The sequence below is a fragment of the Dipodomys merriami genome, unplaced genomic scaffold (assembly GCF_024711535.1).
Source record: "Dipodomys merriami isolate MVZ:Mamm:240054 unplaced genomic scaffold, mDipMer1.0.p SCAF_14, whole genome shotgun sequence".
Classification (NCBI taxonomy): domain Eukaryota; kingdom Metazoa; phylum Chordata; class Mammalia; order Rodentia; family Heteromyidae; genus Dipodomys; species Dipodomys merriami.
This window is the reverse complement of record NW_027202715.1, coordinates 7,780,487-7,796,016: the sequence shown is the minus strand read 5'-3', so window position 1 is coordinate 7,796,016 and position 15,530 is coordinate 7,780,487. Positions and strand designations below refer to the sequence as shown.

Here is a 15,530-nt window from a genome sequence, read left to right as displayed (position 1 = left end):
AGAGTTCTGACACACCATTTTAGATCAACACTGATTTCTGGGTGACAAGGCGTTGCTCCTTCCAACTCCTTGGCCCAGTTTGTGGCCCATTCTCAAAGATGGGCTGTTGAGAAACACTGGCCGGGATCAACTCCTTGCCAGCTAACAAAACCTTCCAGTTGGAAGAGGCACCAGCTGTGCCCAGACCCAATGGTAGTTCAGCCTGTGGTTAAAAGCAGGGCACCTGCATCTCCTTGTCTTTCCTACTCTCCCCACAGACTGTTTCCAAGTGGACCCAGGAATCCAGGGCCTCAACACCAAAGTCACATGCTAGGGACCTCCAGTAGCTGCCTCTTAAGTCCATGGCAGTGTTCTGAGAAACCTCTCTCTGAGGTCTTGTACAAGATCTGAACTGCCTATGCCAGGAACCAACTGCAAGGCCCCTTCCTGCGCTCTGGTGCAGATCCACCTCTCTCTTCCTCCAGCTGGCTTCTTAGCAAACACTTGTCAGAAGTCTGATCAGCACCCACCACCTCTGGGAAGGGCGCCCTGCCGCAGTGGTGGCTTCACCAGTGCCCCCGGGGGAGTCTCTGGGTGCCTTCAAGCATCTGGGGCTGCCTTCGGACAAAAGAGCAGCTTGAAGTTAGGACCCTCAACCAATGCCTTCACCGAAGGCTTCCTAGCGGATTCTTATTTTGCAATAGGAGCCAACAGGGGACAGAGTCTCCTAAAATGTCTGCTGGGGAGGCAATACTTCACCGCCAGGGAAGAGGCGTGGGGGGCACCCTGCGCATTGGTTTTGGGGGAACGCAGATACCCCCTCTATGGGCGCACAAAATGGGCCCGGTACACGCCGGTGCCACTCTCCCGGCCAAGCCTCGGGCTGACACCATGCAGCAGCACACGGCGTACCCACAATGCACCGGCCCTCCTCTGTCACACACAGGCTCGCACACTCTCCCCCCTGCGCCCCGGAGGGAGCCCGGGCCGGGCCCACGGGCGCCCAGGTGCCGACCCCTCCAAGCCCGCCACTTACCTAGAAGTAGTTGCCCGGTCCTCGAACCCGCCCTGGCGCCCCCGGGGGCTGGGGCCCGGCCCGCCGCGGGAACAGCGAGCGACTCCGGGCAGGGTTCAGTCGGCGCCGAACAAAGGCTGCGCGCAGGCAGCGGGCGCCGCCTGCATCCCCGCTCCGCGCCCGGGCGGCGGCGGCGGCAGCGCGGGGGGCCCGGGCGGCTCCGGAGCCCGCTCGCTCCGCGCTGCCCGCTCCGAGGGCGCTCCGGCTCCCGCGCTCCTGCTCGCTGCTGCCCGCCACCGCCGCCGCCGTCCGGCTACCGCACCGCACACATCAATTATTCATCGCCCGTCTCCAGCTTCCCGGGCGAAGCCAATCACAGGCAGAGGCTCCGCTAATGGGGCCGCCGCCGCCAAGGAGGCAGCCAGCCGCGCGCCCGGGCGCAAGCGACAACCCCCCCAGAGACGGGGATGGGCCGGGGGGTGCGCGGGGGGGGGGAGGACACGGAGGGCGGGGGTGCACTGGGGAGCCTCGGCAGAACTTCCCACGGCTCGCGCTCCGGGCCCCGGAGGGCGTGATCACCCACCCTCCGTGCGCCCGCGTGGGGCTGGGGGCTCCCGGGAAGCCCCGCGCGCCGCGGCAGAACGGGGGGGGGGAAGGGGAGGAGCGCGGGAGGAGGATGAAAGGCGAGCAGACCTGCCTCGGCGTCTCCAGGGAGCCCCGGCTGCTCGCGCGCGCGCCCTCTCGGCCCCGCGAGCCTCGCCATCCGCACCCCCCGCACACACACACCGCCTCCACCTCCGCCCCCCAAACCCGCCGCCCGCACTCACTCGCGCGCGCAGACCGCCAAACCCAGAGCCACTCCGCGGCGAACGAGTGCGAGCGAGTCCGAATCGGAGGCAGCTCACATTTCAAACTTGCACGCAGGGGTGGTGCCGGTGCACGCCGCCGCCGGGAGAGCGCACGACCCGACCAGTGGCGCTCCAGCCTCCGGGCGGGGGCGGCGACCAGGCCCCTTTTTCCTCCCCCGCCCAGGCAATTAATTGGAAGCAACACTTGTGCGAGTAGGGCTCCCGAAGTGCTGTCGCCCGAGGGGGCCGCCGGGAAGGCTCTGGAAGTGGATGACTTCGAGTGTCACTCTCCCCCTCCCCTCCCCACGTAGCCCCCCCCCCCGGAACCCTCCCAAGAGGTCAAGCTAATGAGAGGAGTCCGAGGCGGGGCGGGGGTGGAGGACGCCGGGCCTGGGCGCTGGGGTGGACTGCTGGAGGCCAGGGCGGGGGAGGGGAGGGAGGGGCGGGGCAGGCTGGAGACATCCAGATGAAGCCCGGGTTTAAAGGGTTTTCGGAACCGTTTAGGGGGTGGAGCAGATCGGCAGCCTGGCATCTTACTTCTCTGGCATAGGGGCCCCTGGGATTCCCCGATCGCGGGGCCCAGGGCCGGGTGAACGCGCGCACGTACGCCTTGGCTCCCCGACCTCGGGGAGTTCCTGTGCCCCAGAGCCTCCGGCTGGAGGGAAGCCGGGGGCGGCTGCGGCGCACGGCCCCGCCCCGTTCTGGGAGCTGCTGCCTTCCTGACTTTGCATCCTGTGGTGGCCTCGGCTTCTTCCTTCCAGCCTGTTCTGTCGCAAGGGCTCCTGGCTTTGAGCTCAGATTGCCCTTTCCCGTCCCTCTGCCCCGCCGACCCCCTCGGGGAAGCCACTCGCTGCCCAGCCCAAAGGCCTTGTTCCCGCCCACTTGGGAGGACGCTGCGCACTTCCCTCCGACAGCATTTTATAATTCTCTACCCCACTCCTACCAACTTGCCACTGAAAGTTGTTTGAATTTGGACCTAAGAGCCCCCAAACGATTAAGTAAATAGGTGCCACCTCATTGCTCACCCCCCAACACCCCTAGACACAGCTAGTAGTTCGTGTGTGCGCGCTCCAGTACTGAGGCTTGAACTCAGGACCTGAGTGGTGTCTCTTAGCTTTATTCCCTCAAGGCTGGCCCGCTACCACTTGAGTCACGACTCCACTTCCGGCTTCTTGGTGGCTAATTGGAGTAAGCGTCTCGTGGACTTTTTGACCTGGGCAGGCTTTGGACTATGATCCTCAGATCTCCACCTCCTGCCTGGTTGCCAGTAGTTTTAAATATGTTTTGGGTTACCCTTCGCTGCTGCCCTCTCACAGGGCACACCAACTGCTTGCCTTTTAGAGTGCTTCTCCCTTGTATCCCTCATTTCATTCAATCTGAGGTGCTGTCTGAATTACCCCTAAACCCTGTCTGTCCTGCTGCCTGCCCAGGAAGTGCCTGAGACAGATCACTAACGGAGAAACCGACACACTCGCTCCTTGTTTGACATAAATCGTTAGCAGGCTCTAATCCCACCCACCGCCACTTGAAATATCACTTTAGAGCTGGCATTTGGAAATGCAGTTGTCATGGGCTTTCCCTTGGAGGAGCTGGTAAAATGGATTAATTCGTACTTCATAACTTGATGCCTTTTTGGACAAGAAGCAGCTCCAGTGAGTGAGATTAATTAGCATCTTCTTCTTGCAGGGCCAACCCGGGGGCAGCCAGGAGAAAAACTTCCCCCCTACTGGACACACATTCCAGGCCCAGCTCACTGTCAACCTCATGGGCTATAAAATGGCTTCCCCGGGAGAGCATTTTCTGACAGACATTCATTGAGGACCTGGCCCTTCACAAACCAATGCCCCACAAAGATCTGGGGACCCCAAGAGCCCATGGGTGGGCTGTAGACTCCCTAGTCCACTGATTTCCCCCCCAAACTCAGCCAAATAGGTTCAATGTGTTGGCCCACATTTCAGAATACAGCAATGGATATTCCTAAAACCTGCTCTCTACTATTAATCTGGTTTTAACCCAAAGTGAGGGCTCCAGCCTTGATTATCTAGAATCCAAACAGCAAAGCTTTCAAATAACCACCCTGCCCCCACCTGCCCTTCCCAGAACTTCAGAGCAATGACAGTTTACAATGTTAATCTGATCCTTGGAGCCTTCTGAGCCACTGAAGGGAACTTTTAGGTGTGTTCTTGATATAGCATGTAAATGTAGGTAGTGGGAGCTGAGCCACACACAATGAATTCAGAAAGATCACTCCTATAAATTGAGCCAGAATTAGGAGAGATCACAACCTAGAGATATACAGCTCAGGGGAAACTTTAAGACAGTCCACCCTTCCGGTTTCCCTGCCTGACACAGTTCCAGGTGAACTGTCTAGGAATGAGCCCCAGGGTGAGGTCCAAAAAGAGAATTAAGAAGCCACATTTTAAGCCCTTTTCCAGGTAAGCCCCTTCCCCCACAAAGTAAATTCCCTCTACTAGTAGGTTTATATAATTAGGAAAACATTGTTTTCAAGTATCCATTCACTCAACCCACCCTCAACCCAGAAGGCCTCCAGTCCAATCTGGCCCTTTTCACATGCTAATTTCAAAGCCCTCTCCAGGGCTCTTCAAGCCCCTAGGTCCCACTTGGTTAACAAGCTCACAGTGGTACTGCACACCCCAAGTCTACAGCAACACTGTCAGTTCTGGTTTCAGAAGGGTTTCTCCCTACTGGCTCCAAGTTCCAACTCCTTTTCCCTCCTAACTTTCAAAGATTTGTTCAAAAGCCTGGAGCCCAGAGCCAGTACTCTACCTCAGCTGGCCTTGATAAGGATCTGTATAGCAAAAGGCTGCAGACAAAGGCACTCAGGCATTTCCACTCTCAGGCTCTCCCAGAGTGACCTCAGCAGGGGTGGGGGGGGCACAGCCTGGGGGGGCAGCCTTAGGGGGGGTGTGACTTGGGAGAGAGAAGAAAGGAAGAAGAAAGGGCGAACTGCAGCCCCGTGCTGCGACTCCTTGATCAATGCCTGCCAGCACGCAGGAGGCCAGACGTGGGATCAATAGCGGGTGGCTTTTCCTGCGGGTGTTTGAACTCCTCCTGCCATGGACTGTGCTGAGGAAGAGTTGCCAATAAATCACTGGGTTGCAGACACGAAGGCTGGGTAGCAGCTCTCTCGCTCTGCCTCTGTCTAGGGGAGACTGGTCATGCAGAACCCACCTCTGCAGGACCCGCCATGGGGGCAGGGGGAGGGGGAGGGGAGACCACTATGGGCAGACTTGGTGGGGGAGGGAAGGGGGAGGACAGGGCCTCCCTGCCCCCAGGGGTCCCCTAGTTAGAGATAGGAGCATAGGCTCCCTGGATCCTGTCCCATGCCAGGCCGGTGAGGAGAAAAGGAGCTAAGTCATCTACCTGGAATGTAGGTCCACCAGGGGTCAAAAGTGTCTCTAAGGCTGGGTCACCTCCTGTGTAGGGTTAGGGAGGAAGGAAGGAAGGAAAGAAGAAAGGACTGCCATCGGAAAGCCAAGCTCACTGTGACGCAGAGAGAGACAGAACAATGCCCTCGTGGGCACAGGGCCCTGAGCTGGTTGCTGAGCTCTCTTCCTCAGGAGCAGTTTGCTGATTCAGCGCGTTTGAACAGGCATCCAGATGATTCTGAGATGTAACCCAGCGAGCTCAAGCACTCGGACGAGGAGGTCAACAGAGAGGCCTCAGGCGAGTGTCCACGTGAGAATGACTGGCATGAGCCCAGGCCCTAGGAGCTGCTGGGCCATCTGTCTTTGCAAGGAAGAAAGCACAGGGAGAGAGAGTGTGTGTGTGAGTGTGTGTGTGAGTGTGTGTGTGTGTGTGTGTGCATGTGTGTGTGTACGTGGAACACATGAACTCTTACAAATGAGGAAGCAGCCACAGAGCAGCAAGTGCTTATTCAACTAGGTCACCTGAATAACAGCCAAACAACAGCATTGGGCACAAGTCAACTTGGGCGGGAGGTTCTGTCTCCAGAGACCTCTCCTGGGGCTTCTGCTTCCTTATGAAGCCCACAGCTTCTGATGGCACTGTGCCCTCTCTCCTCCTCCTCTTCCTCCCAGATCAACCTCTTTCACAGTCTTGAAGATGGAAGATACTGGTGAGGTTCAGCTTCTACATAATGTATTCACCTCAGGCCCCGGAACCCTGCCTGTATGCTGGACCCTGGCTTCTGTCCTGGTACTAACATAGAACTCATTGAGTGCTTGCTGGTTGCTAGAGAACATTCAGACATTTCCTAAACATTAACACATAGCATTCTTACCAGCAACTCTCTCTGGTTGGGTCAAATGATTATTCACCATACAGAGGTTAGATAATTTTGGTGGGGGGAGGGTGTCAGTCATGGGGCTTGAACTCAGGGCTTGGGCTCTGTCCCTCAGCTTTTTTGCTCAAGGCTAGCTTTTTTGTAACAGTGCCACTTCCAGTTTTCTGGTAGTTAAATGGAGATAAAGAGTCTCACAGATTTTTGTGCCCAGCCTGGCTTTGAACTGCATTCCTCAGATTTCAGCCTCCTGAGTAGTTAGGATTACAAGTGTGAGCCACAGGTTCCTGGTTCAGACAACTCTTAAAAGATGGGTTGAAACTACTTTGTAGTCTGTCTCTAAAGCCTGCACTGATAACCAGTCCCCCGATTCTCAGTGATGAGAACTCCCTGCCAGCTCTTTTATAGTCTGTCTGCATACAATCTTTCTTCCTTTTTTTTGGAGGGGTATTGAGCAGGACTTGAACTGAGTGCCTTAAACTCACTCTTTTGACTTCCTTGCTCATGGCTGGTGGTCTACCACTTGAGCCATGCCTCTAGCCAGGCTTTTTGCAGGTTATTTTGCATGTAGTCTCCCAGACTTCTCTTTTGGAGCTGGATCTCAGCCTAAATAGCTAGCTAGTGAGCTAATAGTGCCAGACTACTTTGTATCACAAAGGAGAGGGCAGGGGTGGGAAGGAGACATCACTCTACCCCACCCCTCTTCCTGGATTTATTCCCAGCAAAGTCCCTTATTCCAGACTCAGGCCACCCTCTCAGAATGCTGCATTTGGCTTCTGGCCCAAATCCTCTAATCATTTTATTTTGAAAACAACACTAGCCCTTCTACCTCACAACTCCACTCAGGACGTCCAAGAAGCCCTACAATATCAAGGTGAATAGAGATCCAGGAACATCTGCTGGGATGAAGCAGCGGTTGAGAAGGGGACCCATATGCCAGACACAAAACAGTCTTTCCAGTGGCTTCATTCTTAGGGAGCTGCCACCCCAGCTGCTCAGCTGGGAGGTAGGCTGGGCCCAGATTACATACCACAGGACACCTCAGTGAGATGTGCGGGGCCGGCAGACAAGGTTAGGTGTACCCCCCCGCCCCAGGCTGCAGAGAGGAAGCAATCCTAATGCATGGCTAACATCAGGAGACCAAGGTACACTGGATTTGGAGGATGTCATCTGAGAAACAAGCACTGGTTGGCTGGCAGCTCTGGACAAGTCAAGTAGACTTTCTGGGCCTCCCCCTCCCCTTTGGCAAAACAAGGCTGAGACTACTCAATAGCAAGTCCTGAATAAGACCCAAGGAGATAACAGAGAGATAGGCTGAGAAGCCACTTGTGTGGTGTGTGTGTGTGTGTGTGTGTGTGTGTGTGTGTGTGTGTATTTGTGCTTGTGCACCCCCAAAATGTTCAATTCCTAGCTAATGATCAGACTTAGATGAGGTCATCAGCATAGGCTCTTAGCCTACATGATTGTGTCTATAAGAAAGGGACATTTGGACACAGGTGACACACAAATATGCAGGGTAAAGATGGGACAATTATGCAGCCCTGGTCAAGAACCTGCAAGCAGCTTGGAAAGTTCAGTTATTTCCCTAGAGCCTATGCAGACACCTGACCTGGCCAACACCTTGGCCTTGCTTGGGATCTCATCTCTGGGACTGTGAGCTGGCTGATGTCTAATACCCTATGACTTGAGCCACGGTTCCACTTCCTAGAGCTTTTAAGCCTGTCATCCTAGTTACTCAGGAGGCTGAGACCTGAGAATTGAGGTTCAAAACTAGCCCTGGGTAGAAAAGTATGTGAGGCCCTTATCTTCAATTAACCAGCAAAAAGGTGTTGCTCACGTAGTAGAACATTAGCTTTGAGGAAAAAAAATAAGCCAAACAAGAGCATAATTTCCTAAGTTCAAGTATGGACAGACAGACATATGCACATTTGACATCAAAATGGGACTTTGGTGTATGTTATATTGACAGTATCTAAAACATGCCCCACAAATATTTTATGAATGAAATGAGGGCCAGCCAATTGAGTGAACCCTCCCTGAGGTCTGTGTGGTCTGACCACCCTGCCCACCTGCCTGGGTCCAGCTGCCTAAAGAACGTGAACTCTTCTCCAAGGAAGCAAGCAGCCAGGTCAGACAGGAAGCTTAGGCCTCTTAGCAAAGGGGATGCGGAGGTGGTGGGTGCACGCCACCCCAGCCTCTAATGAATCTCTTCCTATTGATTTCTAGAGTTGCCTTTGAAGGGAGGGGATGGGAAAGCAGCTCGAATGTCAGGGCCTCAGCAATCCTAGAGTTTTATTGCATCTTCCAGGACACAGTTCTGAAGGGGGCTTCCGGATAGCCCCAAGACTGAGCTGATACAAGCCACTGGCAGTTGGAAATGTCACTTCCTTTCTTGCTGGAGCTGGCTGTCCATCTTCCCTGCAGCACACCTCCTGTTTCCATGGGGCTGGCTGAAGCCATTCCTGGCACACTCCAGACTGAGCATGCACTTGGTGGAAGATGAAAGTGAGGCTAGAGACAGGCTAGAGACGGGATCTGAGACCATACACACAGTGGCCAGGCCAGTCCAGGGACCAGGCAGGGCAAGGGTGCAGGCTGCCCAGCCAGCATCTGAACCTTGCTGGTGTAATGTCTAGCTCTTTTCCTAACCAAGTCCCAACTTCCCATTTGGAATCAGCAACTAAACTTTAAAACAGTTCTTCTCTCATCTTTATTTTCTCTCTATTTCTTTCCTTCTTTTCCTTCTTTCTCTCTCTCTCTCCCTTCCTTCCTTCCTTCCTTCCTTCCTTCCTTCCTTCCTTGCTTCCTTCCTTCCTTCCTTCCTTCCTTCCTTCCTTCCTTCCTTTCCTTCCTTCCTTCCTTTCCTTCCTTCTCTCAGGGCATAGGCGCTGTCCTCTTAGTTTTTTCCACTTGAGCCACAACTCCACTTTCAGCTTTTTGGTGATTGATTGGAAATAAGAATCTCACAGACTTTCCTCCCTGGGCTGGCTTTTAACCACAATCCTTAGATCTCAGCCTCCTGAGTAGCTAGGATTACAGGTGTCAGCCATCCATATGCAATTTTTGTCTCATCTTTCAAATGAGGAAACTGAGGCTCAGGGAGTGGAGGATGCCTGTAGTGGAACAGTAAGTCAATGGTTGAGTCAGAGGGTGAACCCAGGCCTCCTGGCTCATTCCAGGGCCTCAGCTGATCTCTCATCCCTCAGCAACTTCCTTCATCATGTGTAGGAGTCACGTGACAGGGGCTGGCAGCAGTGGAGATTAGTACTTGCCACGGACGTGTGAAGCTGAAGTTGGAGGGGCAGAGGGGCTCCTGATCTACTATGTCTATGGCTTTCAAGACCCTGCTGCTTGGGTACTAGGATGGGTAAGAGGAGAGGCAGGTGGTGGCAACATTATGTCCCATGCCTCGGTGAATTCTGGGTAGCAGTCTAGCAGTTTTCAAAACTCCTCAAGCCCATGGGGTTTGCCAGGAATCCTTCATCACCTGGCACGACCTCCCAATTTTCCTCTCCAGCTGTCTCAATGAAAGGGGAGGGGGTCCTCCCAGGTACCTGCGCCTGCAAGCCCCCTTTTCCTAGCCCCTGGCATCCCAGGGGAGCCAGCAGCTTCCTCGGTTCCCAGCTGTCCCCCCACCTCCCAGAGGCCCTGGACATGAGTAGACAGGCCATGCAGGAATGTATCTCTGGGTAAAATCCAAAGGTGGCCGCCAGGGCAGGGCAAGGAGTGGGAGGCCTGATGTTGAAATCAGCTCAGCAGAGTGGTACATGCCCAGCTGGGAGGCCAAGTCCCCAGGTGAGACAGATGTTGACTAGAGAGAGCTTTGGGGGTGGGGGGTCCTGTTGTGTCACCATCCTGCTCTGAGCCCTGTTTTCCCCACATAGCCACTGAGGACATGTACTCTCTTTCTCTGTTGGGGGGGCTGTGCCAGTCTAGGTAAGAGGTTTATAGCATACATGGCTCTGATAAGTCAAAGAGCCTACTACCAAAGTAGCATATCCACAATGAAAGAAAGCCAAAGCTCATAGTGGGTGCTGCTGACTCAAACCTATAATCTTAGCTACTCAGGAGGCTGAGACCTGGAGGATTGACATTTGAGACTTGCTGAGTAAGAAAAGTTCTTGAGACTCCACCTCCAATTAACTGGCAAAAAGCCGGGCTGGAAGTGTGGCTCAAATGAAAGAGTGCCAGTTGTGAACAAGCAACTTGAGCAAGTGTGAGCCCTGAGTTCAAACCTTCACACCAACAACATCACAAAAAAAGAAATCCAAACTTTTCTTGGGGCTGGAGGCATGCTTAGGTGGTAGAGTACCAGCCTTTGAGCAAAACCCTCAGACTCTGAGTTCAAATTCTGGTTCTAGATAAGCAAACACACTTTTCTTTTTGGAAAGATTCTATGTACCATATTCAAAAACAGTAACTCTCAAGTCAAGCATAAAACAGCCCCATGTTAACCAACAGGACTTCTGGGCCTGTGGGTGGCTCAGGGAGAGCATGCTCACGGGCAATGCTGGAGGTTTGACTTTCCTTCCTTCCACATGCATGCTCCTACCCCAGAGGACTTTCAACCTGGCAAGGGCACCAGTTCTAAACTGGACTTTCAGCCTCTGGTTCCCAGAGCCTTCTTTTACCCATTCAGGCTGTTAACAAGGCAGAGACAAGCCTTCCTTGGCTCCCCCAGTGACCAGGACCAAACGGAAGTTCAAATTCTTTAAATTAGCGTTCAAGACATGGAACCATGAAGTTCCTTAAAGTATTCTATCTGCTGGACACCAGTAGCTCATGCCTGTATTCCAGCTGCTCAGGAACTGAGACCTGAAGATCTCAGTTTGAAGCCAGCCTAGGCAGGAAAGCTGGTAAGACACTTGTCTTCAATTAACTACCAAAAAGCTGGAAGTGGAGCTGTGGCTCAAGTGGTAGAGTGCTAGCCTTCAGCAAAAAAGCTAAGGGATAGCACTTAGACTCGGAGTCCAAGCTCCAGGACACCCCCACCCTCCCCAACACACACACAAAGGGAGAGAAAGAAATGAGGAATTGTGGCTCCTAATCCTAGTTACTCAAGATCTTGGTTCAAAGCTAGCCCAGGTAAAAAAAAAAAAAGTCCATGAGACCCTTACTGCCAAATAACCACCGAAAAGCTGGACATGGAACTGTGGCTCAAGTGGTAGAGTGACATCCTTCAGCAAAGAAGTCAAGTAAGAATTCAAGGCCCTGAGTTCAAGCCCCAGTTCTAGCATGTGCAGGACACACACACACACACACACACACACACACAAACACACAAGTGGGGGTCTTAGGGAGGGAATTAAGCCATAAATGGGTTGACTTCCTTCATAAAGAGGCTGTAGGGAAGATACATCAAAAGGTACCATCTATCAGGCATCCCATCATCCCATCCACCTGATCTTGAACTTGCCAATAACCAGAACAGCACAGTGAAGTCACCCAGTCTAAGTTATTTTGTTATAGTAGTCCCATCAGGTAGCACTACCCCTCCTGCCTCAGTTTCTTTCCTGGGCTGCATGGCGGGCAGGAAGAGCTTGGGGAACCAAGCCCAGGCTCCTGAAGACTCCTCTGCAAGGGGAGCCCACACCCCTCTCCAGACCCAGACAGACCTGGGAGTGTGGTGTGTAATTGAATTTGGCCTAATTACCTAATTGCACCAAGGAACAACCAGTACTGACAGAGCCCTGGGTGTTAGGGTGGCTGAAAGCCAGGAGCCAAGAGGCGGCTTCAGATCCCCCAGGCGTCCATGGAGCCAGCATTGGGCACTTGAACCTTCAGAGCCCTTAACCTCTTGGCGGCGGCTGCTCGGGTCTTACAAAAAGCTCACATAGTGACACAGGAGGGAAGGAGAGACTGGAGCCTGCCTTCCACTGCAGGAGCCTGTGTGCATGCTCTCCCCTCTGCCTAGACTGCCCTTCCTTGGCCTTCCCTGCTCTTCTCTCTTTCCTCCTTCCACTCCTCCTCTTCCTTCTTCCTCCTCTTCCCCTTCGTCTGCTCCTCCTCCTTTTTCTTCTTTTCCCCTCCTCCACCCCCCTCTTTCACCTCAGTCTCTGTCTCTTTTCTCTCTCTGCCAGTACTACAGTGTGAACTCCAGGCCTGCACAGGTGCTGTCCCTGACCTTTTCTGCTCAAGGCTCTACCACTTAAGCCACAGTTCCACTTATGGCTTTTTGGTGGTAAATTGGAGATTCTCACAGACTTTCCTGCTCAGGCTGGCTTTGAAGATTATAGGCTTGAGCCACCAGTGCCCAGCTTCAAGTTATTTTCTTGGCAAAGCTTCTTCATTGAGGCATGTCAGCCAGGATGAAGTGATTGTTAGGGAGTTTGTTCCTCCTCAGTCTGTCTTCCCCATTAAGTCCCCAGGAGTGAGGACGCAGGCACTTCACTGACACTAGGTCCACATGCCTGACACAGAGCTGGAGATATGCTAATGATCAATAAATGCTTACTAAGCAAATGGCTAAATAACCTCCCCGCTCTACATTCCAGGTCTCTCCAGACATGCAGCTTCTTTGGCCTTGGGGTAGGTACCTCATCTGCAGGAGGTGGTATAAACTTCAGGCCATGCCAACCAAACCTCAGCATGGCTGGGGGCTGGCACATATCTGCCTTTACTTTCCTAACCCCCTTCCCTGAAGGACAAAATTCCTATTCAAGAAGGCCCTCAGCTAAAACAAAACAAAATTGGTTGCTGGTGGCTCCTGCCATAATCCTGGCTACTCAGGAGGCTGAGATCTAAGGATCTTGGTTTGAAGCCTATCCTGGCAGGAAAAGTCTATAAGACTTTTCTCTCTATTTAAACATTGAAAAACCATCTGTGGCTTCAGTGGTAGAGTGCTAGCTTTGAGAAAATTTCTAAGGGGTAAGTAGCCAGGCCCTGAGTTGAAGCCTCAGTGATCTCTGCACTGGCATGCACATGTGTGCATGCACACACACAAAGAAGGTACTGAATGAACTTCAGGTAGAGATTTCACCTTTGGGAGACTAAGAGGACAGTCCCATCTTGTAAGGACAGCTAGAATTGCAGGAGCTAGAGTAGGCCTTCTGCCTTCTCCCTACTGTATGGTCAGGTGGCAGTCAATGAGTTAACTTACCCAGAGATAAGCTTTCCTGACCAAAGACAATGGCTGGACAGAGGAATGTCAGGTCTGGGGCAACACAGCTTATCAGACCCTTCCAGAGGTGGCTGGCTGCCCACCAGGTTGAGTCACAAGGCAGCCCTGCTTGGGGACAATTCTAGCCTGTAGATACCCAGGGCCTTGTGAGGCTCCTTCTGGAAGGTGGAAGGACCTGGAATCTAGGTGGAGTGGGCTGAAGTGGAAATGTGTATGTCTGAATTTTTGACCTGCCACTTTGTAGTTGACTCTCAGCTTCTTCATCTTTATGGAGATGAAAGAAAGGAAGGCCAGGCATGGTTGTTCACCTCTGTGCCAGAGATCAGAAGACTTAAAGTTTGAGGCCAGCCAGGACAAAAAGTTAGTGAGACTTAATCTCAATCAACTAGTCAGGTGTGGTGGTTCATGTCCATGATCCCAGCACTGAGGAGGCTGAGGTAGAGGACCCACAAGTTCCTGGACAGACTGGGCACACAAAGCAAATCCTTCTCTCTCTAAACAAACAACACACAAAAAATGGAAAGGTTACAACATATGCACCATTTCCCCAGGATCCATCTTATGGATTCCATAAGAAGTAAATTTCTCAGCTGATCAACAGGACTGATTTAATATCACCTATTCAAAATGCCTGGGGTCAGGAGTCTCTCATGTTTCTGATTTTTGGGGGGCTATGGAATATTTCTTATACATAATGAAATACTTGGGGATGGAACCCAACTATACACCAGAATTCATTCATTACTGAAGGCATTTTATACAATATTTTTAGTGCAAATTGTTTTTGTTTTGTGCTGGTACCAAAGGCTTGAACTCTCTCTTGGCTGGCTTACTGACAGCTGGCAGTCTATCACCTGAGCTGTACCTCTAGCCTGTTTGTTTGTTTATTTTGGTGCAAGTCCTGGGCTTGAACTCAGGGCCTGGGTGCTGTCTCTGAGTTTATTTGCTCAAATCTAGAGTTCTAACACTTGGGCCACAGCTCTACTTCCAGCTATTTTGGAAGCTAATTGGAGATAAAAGGCTCATGGACTTTCCTGCCCGGGCTGTCTTCAAACCATGATACTCAGATCTTAGTTTCCAGAGTAGCTAAGGTGCCCTGCCTACATGTTTTTTTGCTGTTTAATTGGTGGTGGAGTCTCAAAGACTTTTCTCCTTCGACTGGTTTTGAACCTCGATCCTCAGATCTCAGGCTTCTGAGCAGCTAAGATTATAGACGTGAGCCACCATTTGTGGCTTCCATTTGTGCTCTGACCTGTCAGGCTGAGGTCTGGTGTGAGATTTCCCTGTGTGACCATCATGTTAGCTCTCAAGGATTTGGGGATTTTGGAGCATTTTGGACTTCAGAGATTTGCATGGATGTTCTCCCTCTAGACAAGGATAGTATTGGAAGTAACAGGATATGATAGTTGGAGCAATAGGAGTGGGAAAAGAGTAGCTGAAATGAGAGTTAGAATCCCAGGACTCCTAGTAGAGACCAGAAGGTGGGGAATGATGACGATTATGTGGTGCCCACATGGCATCTGTAAGGGAGAAACCCAAGGAGGCAGAAGCTGAAGGCCTGGATGTTAGGTCACCTGAAGGGCTGGGGGCTCTGATTCCCAGATTCCCCTATCTGCACTTTCAGCTGAGATGCCCCTGTATGCCCCTGGCCTGTGAGCCCCCCAGCCCCACCCCACCCTCCCATAAGCAGCTAAAATATCCCTTCCCACTCAAGGCAGAAGCCTAAGACCAAAATCTTCAGATCTAGCCATGGCCCAACCGTGACTTCAATACTCTTAGAGGCGATCTGGATGACCTTTGGGACCCCTGGGCAGCCTGTGCTCTTTCTTTAGGCAGACAGTGTCCTATCCCTGGCCATGGGCAAGGAGAACCACAGCAAGGCCTGCGCTTCTAAAACAGTGCTTAACCCCATGCACAGGCATCCTCAGCCACGTTCCCAGCCATTTGCTCCCTGTTACACACACACACACACCCTCAATCTTCCATCTCTGTGCAGGGGTGAGGACCAGAGATAAGGTCCCATTTTTTTCTCCCTTCCTAGCCCATAAGCACAGATGTGGGCCTGGTACACAGGCAGCCCCCTCGCCTCCCAGCATCCCAGCAGATGCTTAATTGAGAGGAAGTAATTCTAAACATCTGGGTGCACATCTGAGAGGGGGCTAGGGACCACAGGGAGCCTGGAGGAAATGGCAGTCTATGCACTCAAGTCACTTCTGTGGCTGAGGGTGCTCAGGAGGGGGCAGGGCTACACAGCAGCAGGAGTGTCAGGGGTGCGTGCAGGTAGACAGGGGTCTGGAAGCATAG

At 52.7% G+C, this 15,530-nt stretch overlaps 1 protein-coding gene across 8 annotated transcripts in view; it reads right to left on the bottom strand.

Annotated features, from left to right (window-relative positions):
• Zmiz1 (zinc finger MIZ-type containing 1) overlaps window positions 1-15,530 on the bottom strand; it is a 226,944-nt gene that overhangs the window by 63,149 nt on the left and 148,265 nt on the right. Inside the window, exon 1 of one of the 8 annotated variants that reach the window (XM_070020706.1) lies at window positions 1,822-1,902. The exons of 6 other annotated variants lie outside the window; for them this stretch is intronic. The gene's annotated coding sequence lies outside the window, so the exon portion shown is untranslated. Of the gene's footprint in view, window positions 1-1,015; window positions 1,107-1,821; window positions 1,903-15,530 lie in introns of those variants that run through there. One more of the 8 variants, XM_070020705.1, reaches the window with a different exon arrangement.